Source organism: Prunus avium, chromosome 8 (assembly GCF_965620075.1).
Source record: "Prunus avium chromosome 8, drPruAviu1.hap1.1, whole genome shotgun sequence".
NCBI classification, from domain to species: domain Eukaryota; kingdom Viridiplantae; phylum Streptophyta; class Magnoliopsida; order Rosales; family Rosaceae; genus Prunus; species Prunus avium.
Window position 1 is genome coordinate 10292838 of NC_142291.1, and position 15376 is coordinate 10308213.

Below are 15376 nucleotides of genomic sequence, written 5' to 3' on the forward strand. Positions count from 1 at the left end.
GGATCCCCTGGCTGTGTTTTCTGAGGCCCTTAACTGGTCATCCGTGAGTTGCTTGTATATTCGTGTGTTTTTAAATTAAGTTTTCTTTATTTTCTTTGTTTTCTTTTCTGTTGAGTCTTTGTTTTTGTTTTGTTTCTGTTTTTGTTTTGTTATGTTAGTTTATTTATTTACGTGGTATGGTTAGTTAGTTTATTTCTGAGTGTTAAAACAATTTTTTTTAATTTCAAACATTGCATAAAAAAAAAAAAACACAAAAACAAAAAAAAAACAAAAATAAAAACAATAAAAATAAAAAAAACAACATCATCATCTTCTTCATCATCTTCTTCATCTTCTTCATCTCCATCATCATCATGGCTTGCCTCTATTTTCTCGCACTTGTAGAATCTGCAGCAGCTCCACATGGTCCTCATTTTTTCTTTGCAGTGCTTCCACGTGCTGATTGGCACAGTAGAGCCGCTTCTGCAAGTCCGCCACCATAGCCTTCAAGGAAGCTATTTCCTCGCTCATCGCGGCACACTCCCTTGTCCTCGCCAGTAATCGCATGCCCAAATTGGTAGCAGAGACCGCGTGGAGCACAGTTAAATTGTGGGACTCCTCTACCGCTGCCTTATCAGACCTCTGTGCCACATGCAGATGATCTGTCGGAGTGAGCTTGCTGCTAATCATGCCTCCTAGCAGCACTGCTTTGTTCGACAGTACCTCAGAAAAGTTCGGTATTGCCTCAGCAAAGTTTGAGGCCGTGCCGTGATGATATGAAGAGTTTGGAAAGACAGTGTTTGGAGGAGCCCTTGTCTGGGCATTCGGTGGTGCAAGTGAGAGCTCAAGGTTGAGATCATCAAGGTGAGTGCATGAGGATGCCATTTTTTTTTTGTTTCTGAATTTTTTGATGTTTTTCCTTGAGTTTGCAGGAAGAAATGCTGGGTATCATCCGCTTGCAGAGGTGTGGTTTAAATAGACATACGCTGATGAGAGAGAGCCAACACCATTTCGGATTTCCCGGGCATGCTCGACCTAATCGCTTCAAGGGGGAGCACCTTTACTTTCACTTTACTTTTCTTTTTTCCGTGTTTTCTGGTGTTTTATGTTTTTGCCCGTTACTTTCATTTTCTAGAGCTTTGTGTTTTTGCTTTTCCCTTTCGGCTGTCATCTTTATTTTATTTTAGTTAGGGAACTGTGCTTTCTTTTCCGTTTTCTTTTTCCTTCTGCAACTTTACTTCCGAAAAAAAAAAATAACGAAAATACAAAAACAACAAAATAAAATAAAAACAACAAAAATGCAGTAGGAAATCATTTCTTCTCAGTGCTTGGTGTCTCGACCATTGGAGCTTTGAGTTTGGCCCTCTGGCTGTCCTCTTCCTGGGCTTCACGCAGGCCTGCCGAACTGCCGGTTCCGATCGGCTGTGGGGCCTACCTTACGATAATTGAACCAAAACAAAAAAAACAAAAAAACTGACAACGTTAAGAACAACCCCAATAATTTCGGCAGTGGGCGTCGAGTCCTGTTGTTTTTTCGCTTTCGTTCGTTTGCGGTGCCCGGTTAATTGGAGACGAGCTCCACGGGGTGATGTAGGACAGATGGCGTAAGTTATTGGAGAGGAGCTGGACCGACGCGCGTGCAACGGCAAATCGGGCAAACCGCTGATCTGGGCTCCGGCCTCAGAATTGGGCCCACGAACCGTCGATTCAAAGGCAACGGCGTCGCGAGTAAAACTCATTGCGTTGCCAGGAGTCGTGGGCTTTTTCGGGCATCCGACGTCGTTTACTAGCCCGAAATCCAGTTTTTGAAGTTTTTGGTAACTGTGTTATTTTCCTATTTTAATTCCTTCGTTAATCCTAGGCTTTCTAGGAGTATTTAATCATAGTGTGCCCCGATTGTCACGCTGCGCCACGGGGTCGTGATAAAACAAAGACATCCAGATGAATAAGATGACGGAAAGCAAACGCCCACGACAATTGAAACGTCAACAAGGCAAAAAAAGAAGGGATGCAACACGAGGACTTCCCGGGAGGTCACCCATCCTAGTACTACTCTCGCCCAGACTCGCTTAACTTCGGAGTTCTGATGGGATCCGGTCCATGTGAGTTGGTATGATCGCATCCGTTAGCTTATAACGCCTAAAAGTATATAAGCCACGTTTGAGCCATGCCATATGACCATGGGTTGGCTATCCAACGCCCCCCGCATGAAATGGGATGCCGTCGCATGAAATGGCATGGCCTGTCAGGCCTTGTCGTCGCCACCCCTACCATGTGTCGCATGCAGGCCTGCCGAACTGCCGGTTCCGATCGGCTGTGGGGCCTACCTTACGATAATTGAACCAAAACAAAAAAAAACAAAAAAACTGACAACGTTAAGAACAACCCTAATAATTTCGGCAGTGGGCGTCGAGTCCTGTTGTTTTTTCGCTTTCGTTCATTTGCGGTGCCCGGTTAATTGGAGACGAGCTCCACGGGGTGATGTAGGACAGATGGCGTAAGTTATTGGAGAGGAGCTGGACCGACGCGCGTGCAACGGCAAATCGGGCAAACCGCTGATCTGGGCTCCGACCTCAGAATTGGGCCCACGAACCGTCGATTCGAAGGCAACGGCGTCGCGAGTAAAACTCATTGCGTTGCCATGAGTCGTGGGCTTTTTCGGGCATCCGACGTCGTTTACTAGCCCGAAATCCAGTTTTTGAAGTTTTTGGTAACTGTGTTATTTTCCTATTTTAATTCCTTCGTTAATCCTAGGCTTTCTAGGAGTATTTAATCATAGTGTGCCCCGATTGTCACGCTGCGCCACGGGGTCGTGATAAAACAAAGACATCCAGATGAATAAGATAACGGAAAGCAAACGCCCACGACAATTGAAACGTCAACAAGGCAAAAAAAGAAGGGATGCAACACGAGGACTTCCCAAGAGGTCACCCATCCTAGTACTACTCTCGCCCAAACTCGCTTAACTTCGGAGTTCTGATGGGATCCGGTGCATGTGAGTTGGTATGATCGCATCCGTTAGCTTATAACGCCTAAAAGTATATAAGCCACGTTTGAGCCATGCCATATGACCATGGGTTGGCTATCCAACGCCCCCCCGCATGAAATGGGATGCCGTCGCATGAAATGGCATGGCCTGTCAGGCCTTGTCGTCGCCACCCCTACCATGTGTCCCATGCAGGCCTGCCGAACTGCCGGTTCCGATCGGCTGTGGGGCCTACCTTACGATAATTGAACCAAAACAAAAAAAAACAAAAAAACTGACAACGTTAAGAACAACCCCAATAATTTCGGCAGTGGGCGTCGAGTCCTGTTGTTTTTTCGCTTTCGTTCATTTGCGGTGCCCGGTTAATTGGAGACGAGCTCCACGGGGTGATGTAGGACAGATGGCGTAAGTTATTGGAGAGGAGCTGGACCGACGCGCGTGCAACGGCAAATCGGGCAAACCGCTGATCTGGGCTCCGACCTCAGAATTGGGCCCACGAACCGTCGATTCGAAGGCAACGGCGTCGCGAGTAAAACTCATTGCGTTGCCATGAGTCGTGGGCTTTTTCGGGCATCCGACGTCGTTTACTAGCCCGAAATCCAGTTTTTGAAGTTTTTGGTAACTGTGTTATTTTCCTATTTTAATTCCTTCGTTAATCCTAGGCTTTCTAGGAGTATTTAATCATAGTGTGCCCCGATTGTCACGCTGCGCCACGGGGTCGTGATAAAACAAAGACATCCAGATGAATAAGATAACGGAAAGCAAACGCCCACGACAATTGAAACGTCAACAAGGCAAAAAAAGAAGGGATGCAACACGAGGACTTCCCAAGAGGTCACCCATCCTAGTACTACTCTCGCCCAAACTCGCTTAACTTCGGAGTTCTGATGGGATCCGGTGCATGTGAGTTGGTATGATCGCATCCGTTAGCTTATAACGCCTAAAAGTATATAAGCCACGTTTGAGCCATGCCATATGACCATGGGTTGGCTATCCAACGCCCCCCCGCATGAAATGGGATGCCGTCGCATGAAATGGCATGGCCTGTCAGGCCTTGTCGTCGCCACCCCTACCATGTGTCGCATGCAGGCCTGCCGAACTGCCGGTTCCGATCGGCTGTGGGGCCTACCTTACGATAATTGAACCAAAACAAAAAAAAACAAAAAAACTGACAACGTTAAGAACAACCCCAATAATTTCGGCAGTGGGCGTCGAGTCCTGTTGTTTTTTCGCTTTCGTTCATTTGCGGTGCCCGGTTAATTGGAGACGAGCTCCACGGGGTGATGTAGGACAGATGGCGTAAGTTATTGGAGAGGAGCTGGACCGACGCGCGTGCAACGGCAAATCGGGCAAACCGCTGATCTGGGCTCCGACCTCAGAATTGGGCCCACGAACCGTCGATTCGAAGGCAACGGCGTCGCGAGTAAAACTCATTGCGTTGCCATGAGTCGTGGGCTTTTTCGGGCATCCGACGTCGTTTACTAGCCCGAAATCCAGTTTTTGAAGTTTTTGGTAACTGTGTTATTTTCCTATTTTAATTCCTTCGTTAATCCTAGGCTTTCTAGGAGTATTTAATCATAGTGTGCCCCGATTGTCACGCTGCGCCACGGGGTCGTGATAAAACAAAGACATCCAGATGAATAAGATGACGGAAAGCAAACGCCCACGACAATTGAAACGTCAACAAGGCAAAAAAAGAAGGGATGCAACACGAGGACTTCCCAGGAGGTCACCCACCCTAGTACTACTCTCGCCCAAACTCGCTTAACTTCGGAGTTCTGATGGGATCCGGTGCATGTGAGTTGGTATGATCGCATCCGTTAGCTTATAACGCCTAAAAGTATATAAGCCACGTTTGAGCCATGCCATATGACCATGGGTTGGCTATCCAACGCCCCCCGCATGAAATGGGATGCCGTCGCATGAAATGGCATGGCCTGTCAGGCCTTGTCGTCGCCACCCCTACCATGTGTCGCATGCAGGCCTGCCGAACTGCCGGTTCCGATCGGCTGTGGGGCCTACCTTACGATAATTGAACCAAAACAAAAAAAAACAAAAAAACTGACAACGTTAAGAACAACCCCAATAATTTCGGCAGTGGGCGTCGAGTCCTGTTGTTTTTTCGCTTTCGTTCATTTGCGGTGCCCGGTTAATTGGAGACGAGCTCCACGGGGTGATGTAGGACAGATGGCGTAAGTTATTGGAGAGGAGCTGGACCGACGCGCGTGCAACGGCAAATCGGGCAAACCGCTGATCTGGGCTCCGACCTCAGAATTGGGCCCACGAACCGTCGATTCGAAGGCAACGGCGTCGCGAGTAAAACTCATTGCGTTGCCATGAGTCGTGGGCTTTTTCGGGCATCCGACGTCGTTTACTAGCCCGAAATCCAGTTTTTGAAGTTTTTGGTAACTGTGTTATTTTCCTATTTTAATTCCTTCGTTAATCCTAGGCTTTCTAGGAGTATTTAATCATAGTGTGCCCCGATTGTCACGCTGCGCCACGGGGTCGTGATAAAACAAAGACATCCAGATGAATAAGATGACGGAAAGCAAACGCCCACGACAATTGAAACGTCAACAAGGCAAAAAAAGAAGGGATGCAACACGAGGACTTCCCAGGAGGTCACCCACCCTAGTACTACTCTCGCCCAAACTCGCTTAACTTCGGAGTTCTGATGGGATCCGGTGCATGTGAGTTGGTATGATCGCATCCGTTAGCTTATAACGCCTAAAAGTATATAAGCCACGTTTGAGCCATGCCATATGACCATGGGTTGGCTATCCAACGCCCCCCGCATGAAATGGGATGCCGTCGCATGAAATGGCATGGCCTGTCAGGCCTTGTCGTCGCCACCCCTACCATGTGTCGCATGCAGGCCTGCCGAACTGCCGGTTCCGATCGGCTGTGGGGCCTACCTTACGATAATTGAACCAAAACAAAAAAAAACAAAAAAACTGACAACGTTAAGAACAACCCCAATAATTTCGGCAGTGGGCGTCGAGTCCTGTTGTTTTTTCGCTTTCGTTCATTTGCGGTGCCCGGTTAATTGGAGACGAGCTCCACGGGGTGATGTAGGACAGATGGCGTAAGTTATTGGAGAGGAGCTGGACCGACGCGCGTGCAACGGCAAATCGGGCAAACCGCTGATCTGGGCTCCGACCTCAGAATTGGGCCCACGAACCGTCGATTCGAAGGCAACGGCGTCGCGAGTAAAACTCATTACGTTGCCATGAGTCGTGGGCTTTTTCGGGCATCCGACGTCATTTACTAGCCCGAAATCCAGTTTTTGAAGTTTTTGGTAACTGTGTTATTTTCCTATTTTAATTCCTTCGTTAATCCTAGGCTTTCTAGGAGTATTTAATCATAGTGTGCCCCGATTGTCACGCTGCGCCACGGGGTCGTGATAAAACAAAGACATCCAGATGAATAAGATGACGGAAAGCAAACGCCCACGACAATTGAAACGTCAACAAGGCAAAAAAAGAAGGGATGCAACACGAGGACTTCCCAGGAGGTCACCCATCCTAGTACTACTCTCGCCCAAACTCGCTTAACTTCGGAGTTCTGATGGGATCCGGTGCATGTGAGTTGGTATGATCGCATCCGTTAGCTTATAACGCCTAAAAGTATATAAGCCACGTTTGAGCCATGCCATATGACCATGGGTTGGCTATCCAACGCCCCCCGCATGAAATGGGATGCCGTCGCATGAAATGGCATGGCCTGTCAGGCCTTGTCGTCGCCACCCCTAATATGTGTCGCGCGCAGGCCTGCCGAACTGCCGGTTCCGATCGGCTATGGGGCCTACCTTAAGATAATTGAACCAAAACAAAAAAAAACAAAAAAACTGACAACGTTAAGAACAAGCCCAATAATTTCGGCAGTGGGCGTCGAGTCCTGTTGTTTTTTCGCTTTCGTTCGTTTGCGGTGCCCGGTTAATTGGAGACATCCAGATGAATAAGATGACGGAAAGTAGACCCGGCAAGTAGACCCGGCAATATTGCACACGACCCGTTAACACGACACGAATTCGCACGAAATTATCAGTATTTGGGTTGAGCTTATTGGGTCGGGTTGAAAACGGGTGAACCCGTTAGCCACCCGTTAAGCTAACGGGTCGTTTCGGGTCGAAAACGGGTTAACCCGTTACCACCCGTTAAGAAGGTTAATTTTGTAATTTTGCAAAATATTTTTCTTTTCTTTTCTTCTTCCCCTTTTCTTTCTTCTTTCCGTGTCTTTTTCTTCTTACCTTTTTGTCTTTTTCTTCTTTCCCCTTTTCCTTTTTCTTCTTCCTCTCGTTCTTCTCTTCTGCTCTGTTCTTCTCTTTTTCTCTTCTGCTATCTTTTTGTCAAGATTCTCTTCTGCTCTTCTTCTCTCCACTCAATACACTCCGCCAACCCAGCCACCAGGGATGACTTCGCCAACCCAGCCACCAGGGATCAAGGAGGAGGTATCTAGGTCGGTCCACAGAGGGTGATTGATTCTAGAGTTGTTGGTTTTGGTTCTCTCAGTTAATTTTGAATTTTCTTTCTTCCTCAATTTATTTAGTTGTTAAGTTTTTAAGATATCTGTGAGAGAGAGATATATACTGTTTTGGGGTGAGAGGACTGAAATGAAGAGGGAAAGAGGGAAGAAAAGTTAGGGTTGGGGTTTGGGGGAAAAAAGACAGAGAAGGCGTGTTGGTAGAGAAGCTGTGATAGTTTTTTTTTTTTTTTTTTTTCTTTCTGGTTTATTCTTAACGGGTTAACGGGTCGTGTCGGATATTCGCGAATTGTAACGGGTCGTGTTTGGGTCTAGTATTTGTCACCCGTTAACTTAACGGGTCGTGTTCGTGTCAACCCGTTAAGAAAACGGATTAACCCGTTAACGACCCGAAACCCGTTAAAACGACCCGTTTGCCAGCTCTAACGGAAAGCAAACGCCCACGACAATTGAAACGTCAACAAGGCAAAAAAAGAAGGGATGCAACACGAGGACTTCCCAGGAGGTCACCCATCCTAGTACTACTCTCGCCCAAACTCGCTTGACTTCGGAGTTCTGATGGGATCCGGTGCATGTGAGTTGGTATGATCGCATCCGTTAGCTTATAACGCCTAAAAGTATATAAGCCACGTTTGAGCCATGCCATATGACCATGGGTTGGCTATCCAACGCCCCCCGCATGAAATGGCATGGCCTGTCAGGCCTTGTCGTCGCCCCCCCTACCATGTGTCGCGCGCAGGCCTGCCGAACTGCCGGTTCCGATCGGCTGTGGGGCCTACCTTACGATAATTGATCCAAAACAAAAAAAAACAAAAAAACTGACAACGTTAAGAACAACCCCAATAATTTCGGCAGTGGGCGTCGAGTCCTGTTGTTTTTTCGCTTTCGTTCGTTTGCGGTGCCCGGTTAATTGGAGACGAGCTCGACGGGGTGATGTAGGACAGATGGCGTAAGTTATTGGAGAGGAGCTGGACCGACGCGGGTGCAACGGCAAATCGGGCAAACCGCTGATCTGAGCTCCGACCTCAGAATTGGGCCCACGAACCGTCGATTCGAAGGCAACGGCGTCGCGAGTAAAACTCATTGCGTCGCCATGAGTCGTGGGCTTTTTCAGGCATCCGACGTCGTTTACTAGCCCGAAATCCAGTTTTTGAAGTTTTTGGTAACTGTGTTATTTTCCTATTTTAATTCCTTCGTTAATCCTAGGCTTTCTAGGAGTATTTAATCATAGTGTGCCCCGATTGTCACGCTGCGCCACGGGGTCGTGATAAAACAAAGACATCCAGATGAATAAGATGACGGAAAGCAAACGCCCACGACAATTGAAACGTCAACAAGGCAAAAAAAGAAGGGATGCAACACGAGGACTTCCCAGGAGGTCACCCATCCTAGTACTACTCTCGCCCAAACTCGCTTAACTTCGGAGTTCTGATGGGATCCGGTGCATGTGAGTTGGTATGATCGCATCCGTTAGCTTATAACGCCTAAAAGTATATAAGCCACGTTTGAGCCATGCCATATGACCATGGGTTGGCTATCCAACGCCCCCCGCATGAAATGGCATGGCCTGTCAGGCCTTGTCGTCGCCACCCCTACCATGTGTCGCGCGCAGGCCTACCGAACTGCCGGTTCCGATCGGCTGTGGGGCCTACCTTATGATAATTGAACCAAAACAAAAAAAAACAAAAAAACTGACAACGTTAAGAACAACCCCAATAATTTCGGCAGTGGGCGTCGAGTCCTGTTGTTTTTTCGCTTTCGTTCGTTTGCGGTGCCCGGTTAATTGGAGACGAGCTCCACGGGGTGATGTAGGACAGATGGCGTAAGTTATTGGAGAGGAGCTGGACCGACGCGCGTGCAACGGCAAATCGGGCAAACCGCTGATCTGGGCTCCGACCTCAGAATTGGGCCCACGAACCGTCGATTCGAAGGCAACGGCGTCGCGAGTAAAACTCATAGCTGTGCCATGAGTCGTGGACTTTTTCGGGCATCCGACGTCGTTTACTAGCCCGAAATCCAGTTTTTGAAGTTTTTGGTAACTGTGTTATTTTCCTATTTTAATTCCTTCGTTAATCCTAGGCTTTCTAGGAGTATTTAATCATAGTGTGCCCCGATTGTCACGCTGCGCCACGGGGTCGTGATAAAACAAAGACATCCAGATGAATAAGATGACGGAAAGCAAACGCCCACGACAATTGAAACGTCAACAAGGCAAAAAAAGAAGGGATGCAACACGAGGACTTCCCAGGAGGTCACCCATCCTAGTACTACTCTCGCCCAAACTCGCTTAGCTTCGGAGTTCTGATGGGATCCGGTGCATGTGAGTTGGTATGATCGCATCCGTTAGCTTATAACGCCTAAAAGTATATAAGCCACGTTTGAGCCATGCCATATGACCATGGGTTGGCTATCCAACGCCCCCCGCATGAAATGGCATGGCCTGTCAAGCCTTGTCGTCGCTCCCCCTACCATGTGTCGCGCGCAGGCCTGCCGAACTGCCGGTTCCGATCGGCTGTGGGGCCTACCTTACGATAATTGAACCAAAACAAAAAAAAACAAAAAAACTGACAACGTTAAGAACAACCCCAATAATTTCGGCAGTGGGCGTCGAGTCCTGTTGTTTTTTCGCTTTCGTTCGTTTGCGGTGCCCGGTTAATTGGAGACGAGCTCCACGGGGTGATGTAGGACAGATGGCGTAAGTTAATGGAGAGGAGCTGGACCGACGCGCGTGCAACGGCAAATCGGGCAAACCGCTGATCTGGGCTCCGACCTCAGAATTGGGCCCACGAACCGTCGATTCGAAGGCAACGGCGTCGCGAGTAAAACTCATTGCGATGCCATGAGTCGTGGGCTTTTTCGGGCATCCGACGTCGTTTACTAGCCCGAAATCCAGTTTTTGAAGTTTTTGGTAACTGTGTTATTTTCCTATTTTAATTCCTTCGTTAATCCTAGGCTTTCTAGGAGTATTTAATCATAGTGTGCCCCGATTGTCACGCTGCGCCACGGGGTCGTGATAAAACAAAGACATCCAGATGAATAAGATGACGGAAAGTAGACCCGGCAATATTGCACACGACCCGTTAACACGACACGAATTCGCACGAAATTATCAGTATTTGGGTTGAGCTTATTGGGTCGGGTTGAAAACGGGTGAACCCGTTAGCCACCCGTTAAGCTAACGGGTCGTTTCGGGTCGAAAACGGGTTAACCCGTTACCACCCGTTAAGAAGGTTAATTTTGTAATTTTGCAAAATATTTTTCTTTTCTTTTCTTCTTCCCCTTTTCTTTCTTCTTTCCGTGTCTTTTTCTTCTTACCTTTTTGTCTTTTTCTTCTTTCCCCTTTTCCTTTTTCTTCTTCCTCTCGTTCTTCTCTTCTGCTCTGTTCTTCTCTTTTTCTCTTCTGCTATCTTTTTGTCAAGATTCTCTTTTGCTCTTCTTCTCTCCACTCAATAGACTCCGCCAACCCAGCCACCAGGGATGACTTCGCCAACCCAGCCACCAGGGATCAAGGAGGAGGTATCTAGGTCGGTCCACAGAGGGTGATTGATTCTAGAGTTGTTGGTTTTGGTTCTCTCAGTTAATTTTGAATTTTCTTTCTTCCTCAATTTATTTAGTTGTTAAGTTTTTAAGATATCTGTGAGAGAGAGATATATACTGTTTTGGGGTGAGAGGACTGAAATGAAGAGGGAAAGAGGGAAGAAAAGTTAGGGTTGGGGTTTGGGGGAAAAAAGACAGAGAAGGCGTGTTGGTAGAGAAGCTGTGATAGTTTTTTTTTTTTTTTTTTTTCTTTCTGGTTTATTCTTAACGGGTTAACGGGTCGTGTCGGATATTCGCGAATTGTAACGGGTCGTGTTTGGGTCTAGTATTTGTCACCCGTTAACTTAACGGGTCGTGTTCGTGTCAACCCGTTAAGAAAACGGATTAACCCGTTAACGACCCGAAACCCGTTAAAACGACCCGTTTGCCAGCTCTAACGGAAAGCAAACGCCCACGACAATTGAAACGTCAACAAGGCAAAAAAAGAAGGGATGCAACACGAGGACTTCCCAGGAGGTCACCCATCCTAGTACTACTCTCGCCCAAACTCGCTTGACTTCGGAGTTCTGATGGGATCCGGTGCATGTGAGTTGGTATGATCGCATCCGTTAGCTTATAACGCCTAAAAGTATATAAGCCACGTTTGAGCCATGCCATATGACCATGGGTTGGCTATCCAACGCCCCCCGCATGAAATGGCATGGCCTGTCAGGCCTTGTCGTCGCCACCCCTACCATGTGTCGCGCGCAGGCCTGCCGAACTGCCGGTTCCGATCGGCTGTGGGGCCTACCTTACGATAATTGAACCAAAACAAAAAAAAACAAAAAAACTGACAACGTTAAGAACAACCCCAATAATTTCGGCAGTGGGCGTCGAGTCCTGTTGTTTTTTCGCTTTCGTTCGTTTGCGGTGCCCGGTTAATTGGAGACGAGCTCCACTGGGTGATGTAGGACAGATGGCGTAAGTTATTGGAGAGGAGCTGGACCGACGCGCGTGCAACGGCAAATCGGGCAAACCGCTGATCTGGGCTCCGACCTCAGAATTGGGCCCACGAACCGTCGATTCGAAGGCAACGGCGACGCGAGTAAAACTCATAGCGCTGCCATGAGTCGTGGACTTTTTCGGGCATCCGACGTCGTTTACTAGCCCGAAATCCAGTTTTTGAAGTTTTTGGTAACTGTGTTATTTTCCTATTTTAATTCCTTCGTTAATCCTAGGCTTTCTAGGAGTATTTAATCATAGTGTGCCCCGATTGTCACGCTGCGCCACGGGGTCGTGATAAAACAAAGACATCCAGATGAATAAGATGACGGAAAGCAAACGCCCACGACAATTGAAACGTCAACAAGGCAAAAAAAGAAGGGATGCAACACGAGGACTTCCCAGGAGGTCACCCATCCTAGTACTACTCTCGCCCAAACTCGCTTCACTTCGGAGTTCTGATGGGATCCGGTGCATGTGAGTTGATATGATCGCATCCGTTAGCTTATAACGCCTAAAAGTATATAAGCCACGTTTGAGCCATGCCATATGACCATGGGTTGGCTATCCAACGCCCCCCGCATGAAATGGGATGCCGTCGCATGAAATGGCATGGCCTGTCAGGCCTTGTCGTCGCCACCCCTAATATGTGTCGCGCGCAGGCCTGCCGAACTGCCGGTTCCGATCGGCTGTGGGGCCTACCTTACGATAATTGAACCAAAACAAAAAAAAACAAAAAAACTGACAACGTTAAGAACAACCCCAACAATTTCGGCAGTCGGCGTCGAGTCCTGTTGTTTTTTCGCTTTCGTTCGTTTGCGGTGCCCGGTTAATTGGAAACGAGCTCCACGGGTGATGTAGGACAGATGGCGTAAGTTATTGGAGAGGAGCTGGACCGACGCGCGTGCAACGGCAAATCGGGCAAACCGCTGATCTGGGCTCCGACCTCAGAATTGGGCCCACGAACCGTCGATTCGAAGGCAACGGCGTCGCGAGTAAAACTCATTGCGATGCCATGAGTCGTGGGCTTTTTCGGGCATCCGACGTCGTTTACTAGCCCGAAATCCAGTTTTTGAAGTTTTTGGTAACTGTGTTATTTTCCTATTTTAATTCCTTCGTTAATCCTAGGCTTTCTAGGAGTATTTAATCATAGTGTGCCCCGATTGTCACGCTGCGCCACGGGGTCGTGATAAAACAAAGACATCCAGACGAATAAGATGACGGAAAGCAAACGCCCACGACAATTGAAACGTCAACAAGGCAAAAAAAGAAGGGATGCAACACGAGGACTTCCCAGGAGGTCACCCATCTTAGTACTACTCTCGCCCAAACTCGCTTAACTTCGGAGTTCTGATGGGATCCGGTGCGTGTGAGTTGTTATGATCGCATTTGTTAGCTTATAACGCCTAAAAGTATATAAGCCACGTTTGAGCCATGCCATATGACCATGGGTTGGCTATCCAACGCCCCCCGCATGAAATGGCATGGCCTGTCAGGCCTTGTCGTCGCCACCCCTACCATGTGTCGCGCGCAGGCCTGCCGAACTGCCGGTTGCGATCGGCTGTGGGGCCTACCTTACGCTAATTGAACCAAAACAAAAAAAAACAAAAAAACTGACAACGTTAAGAACAACCCCAATAATTTCGGCAGTGGGCGTCGAGTCCTGTTGTTTTTTCGCTTTCGTTCGTTTGCGGTGCCCGGTTAATTGGAGACGAGCTCGACGGGGTGATGTAGGACAGATGGCGTAAGTTATTGGAGAGGAGCTGGACCGACGCGCGTGCAACGGCAAATCGGGCAAACCGCTGATCTGGGCTCCGACCTCAGAATTGGGCCCACGAACCGTCGATTCGAAGGCAACGGCGACGCGAGTAAAACTCATAGCGCTGCCATGAGTCGTGGACTTTTTCGGGCATCCGACGTCGTTTACTATCCCGAAATCCAGTTTTTGAAGTTTTTGGTAACTGTGTTATTTTCCTATTTTAATTCCTTCGTTAATCCTAGGCTTTCTAGGAGTATTTAATCATAGTGTGCCCCGATTGTCACGCTGCGCCACGGGGTCGTGATAAAACAAAGACATCCAGACGAATAAGATGACGGAAAGCAAACGCCCACGACAATTGAAACGTCAACAAGGCAAAAAAAGAAGGGATGCAACACGAGGACTTCCCAGGCGGTCACCCATCCTAGTACTACTCTCGCCCAAACTCGCTTAACTTCGGAGTTCTGATGGGATCCGGTGCATGTGAGTTGGTGTGATCGCATCCGTTAGCTTATAACGCCTAAAAGTATATAAGCCACGTTTGAGCCATGCCATATGACCATGGGTTGGCTATCCAACGCCCCCCACATGAAATGGCATGGCCTGTCAAGCCTTGTCGTCGCCACCCTTACAATGTGTCGCGCGCAGGCCTGCCGAAATGCCGGTTCCGATCGGCGGTGGGGCCTACCTTACGATAATTGAACCAAAACAAAAAAAACAAAAAAACTGACAACGTTAAGAACAACCCCAATAATTTCGGCAGTGGGCGTCGAGTCCTGTTGTTTTTTCGCTTTCGTTCGTTTGTGGTGCCCGGTTAATTGGAGACGAGCTCCACGGGGTGATGTAGGACAGATGGTGTAAGTTATTGGAGAGGAGCTGGACCGACGCGCGTGCAACGGCAAATCGGGCAAACCGCTAATCTGGGCTCCGACCTCAGAATTGGGCCCACGAACCGTCGATTCGAAGGCAACGGCGTCGCGAGTAAAACTCATTGCGTTGCCATGAGTCGTGGGCTTTTTCGGGCATCCGACGTTGTTTACTAGCCCGAAATCCAGTTTTTGAAGTTTTTGGTAACTGTGTTATTTTCCTATTTTAATTCCTTCGTTAATTCTAGGCTTTCTAGGAGTATTTAATCATAGTGTGCCCCGATTGTCACGCTGCGCCAAGGGGTCGTGATAAAACAAAGACATCCAGTTGAATAAGATGACGGAAAGCAAACGCCCACGACAATTGAAACGTCAACAAGGCAAAAAAAGAAGGGATGCAACACGAGTACTTCCCAGGAGGTCACCCATCCTAGAACTACTCTCGCCCAAACTCGCTTAACTTCGGAGTTCTGATGGGATCCGGTGCATGTGAGTTGGTATGATTGCATCCGTTAGCTTATAACGCCTAAAAGTATATAAGCCACGTTTGAGCCATGCCATATGACCATGGGTTGGCTATCCAACGCCCCCCGCATGAAATGGCATGGCCTTTCAAGCCTTGTCGTCGCCACCCTTACCATGTGTCGCGCGCAGGCCTACCGAACTGCCGGTTCCGATCGGCTGTGGGGCCTACCTTACGATAATTGAACCAAAACAAAAAAAACAAAAAAACTGACAACGTTAAGAACAACCCCAATAATTTCGGCAGTGGGCGTCGAGTCCTGT

At 48.2% G+C, this 15376-nt stretch overlaps 13 non-coding genes and 1 pseudogene across 13 annotated transcripts; all 14 read right to left on the bottom strand.

The window, feature by feature from the left end:
* Positions 1 to 1984: 1984 nt before the first annotated feature.
* On the bottom strand, positions 1985 to 2103 carry LOC148291814 (5S ribosomal RNA). The gene has a single exon (XR_015827041.1). It is a non-coding gene; the product is annotated as a 5S ribosomal RNA (ribosomal RNA).
* A 774-nt stretch (positions 2104 to 2877) lies between these two features.
* LOC148291815 (5S ribosomal RNA) lies at positions 2878 to 2996 on the bottom strand. The gene has a single exon (XR_015827638.1). It is a non-coding gene; the product is annotated as a 5S ribosomal RNA (ribosomal RNA).
* A 775-nt stretch (positions 2997 to 3771) lies between these two features.
* Positions 3772 to 3890, bottom strand: LOC148291816 (5S ribosomal RNA). The gene has a single exon (XR_015827639.1). It is a non-coding gene; the product is annotated as a 5S ribosomal RNA (ribosomal RNA).
* Positions 3891 to 4665: 775 nt separating this feature from the next.
* Positions 4666 to 4784, bottom strand: LOC148291817 (5S ribosomal RNA). Its single transcript, XR_015827620.1, has one exon. It is a non-coding gene; the product is annotated as a 5S ribosomal RNA (ribosomal RNA).
* Positions 4785 to 5558: 774 nt separating this feature from the next.
* On the bottom strand, positions 5559 to 5677 carry LOC148291818 (5S ribosomal RNA). Its single transcript, XR_015827631.1, has one exon. It is a non-coding gene; the product is annotated as a 5S ribosomal RNA (ribosomal RNA).
* A 774-nt stretch (positions 5678 to 6451) lies between these two features.
* On the bottom strand, positions 6452 to 6570 carry LOC148291819 (5S ribosomal RNA). Its single transcript, XR_015827415.1, has one exon. It is a non-coding gene; the product is annotated as a 5S ribosomal RNA (ribosomal RNA).
* Positions 6571 to 7924: 1354 nt separating this feature from the next.
* On the bottom strand, positions 7925 to 8043 carry LOC148291820 (5S ribosomal RNA). Its single transcript, XR_015826708.1, has one exon. It is a non-coding gene; the product is annotated as a 5S ribosomal RNA (ribosomal RNA).
* Positions 8044 to 8797: 754 nt separating this feature from the next.
* LOC148291821 (5S ribosomal RNA) lies at positions 8798 to 8916 on the bottom strand. Its single transcript, XR_015827416.1, has one exon. It is a non-coding gene; the product is annotated as a 5S ribosomal RNA (ribosomal RNA).
* Positions 8917 to 9670: 754 nt separating this feature from the next.
* Positions 9671 to 9789, bottom strand: LOC148291822 (5S ribosomal RNA). The gene has a single exon (XR_015827590.1). It is a non-coding gene; the product is annotated as a 5S ribosomal RNA (ribosomal RNA).
* A 1683-nt stretch (positions 9790 to 11472) lies between these two features.
* LOC148291823 (5S ribosomal RNA) lies at positions 11473 to 11591 on the bottom strand. Its single transcript, XR_015826709.1, has one exon. It is a non-coding gene; the product is annotated as a 5S ribosomal RNA (ribosomal RNA).
* Positions 11592 to 12345: 754 nt separating this feature from the next.
* LOC148291824 (5S ribosomal RNA) lies at positions 12346 to 12464 on the bottom strand. The gene has a single exon (XR_015826916.1). It is a non-coding gene; the product is annotated as a 5S ribosomal RNA (ribosomal RNA).
* A 773-nt stretch (positions 12465 to 13237) lies between these two features.
* On the bottom strand, positions 13238 to 13356 carry LOC148291825 (5S ribosomal RNA; annotated as a pseudogene).
* Positions 13357 to 14110: 754 nt separating this feature from the next.
* LOC148291826 (5S ribosomal RNA) lies at positions 14111 to 14229 on the bottom strand. The gene has a single exon (XR_015826822.1). It is a non-coding gene; the product is annotated as a 5S ribosomal RNA (ribosomal RNA).
* A 753-nt stretch (positions 14230 to 14982) lies between these two features.
* On the bottom strand, positions 14983 to 15101 carry LOC148291827 (5S ribosomal RNA). The gene has a single exon (XR_015827000.1). It is a non-coding gene; the product is annotated as a 5S ribosomal RNA (ribosomal RNA).
* Between the last annotated feature and the right edge of the window lie 275 nt (positions 15102 to 15376).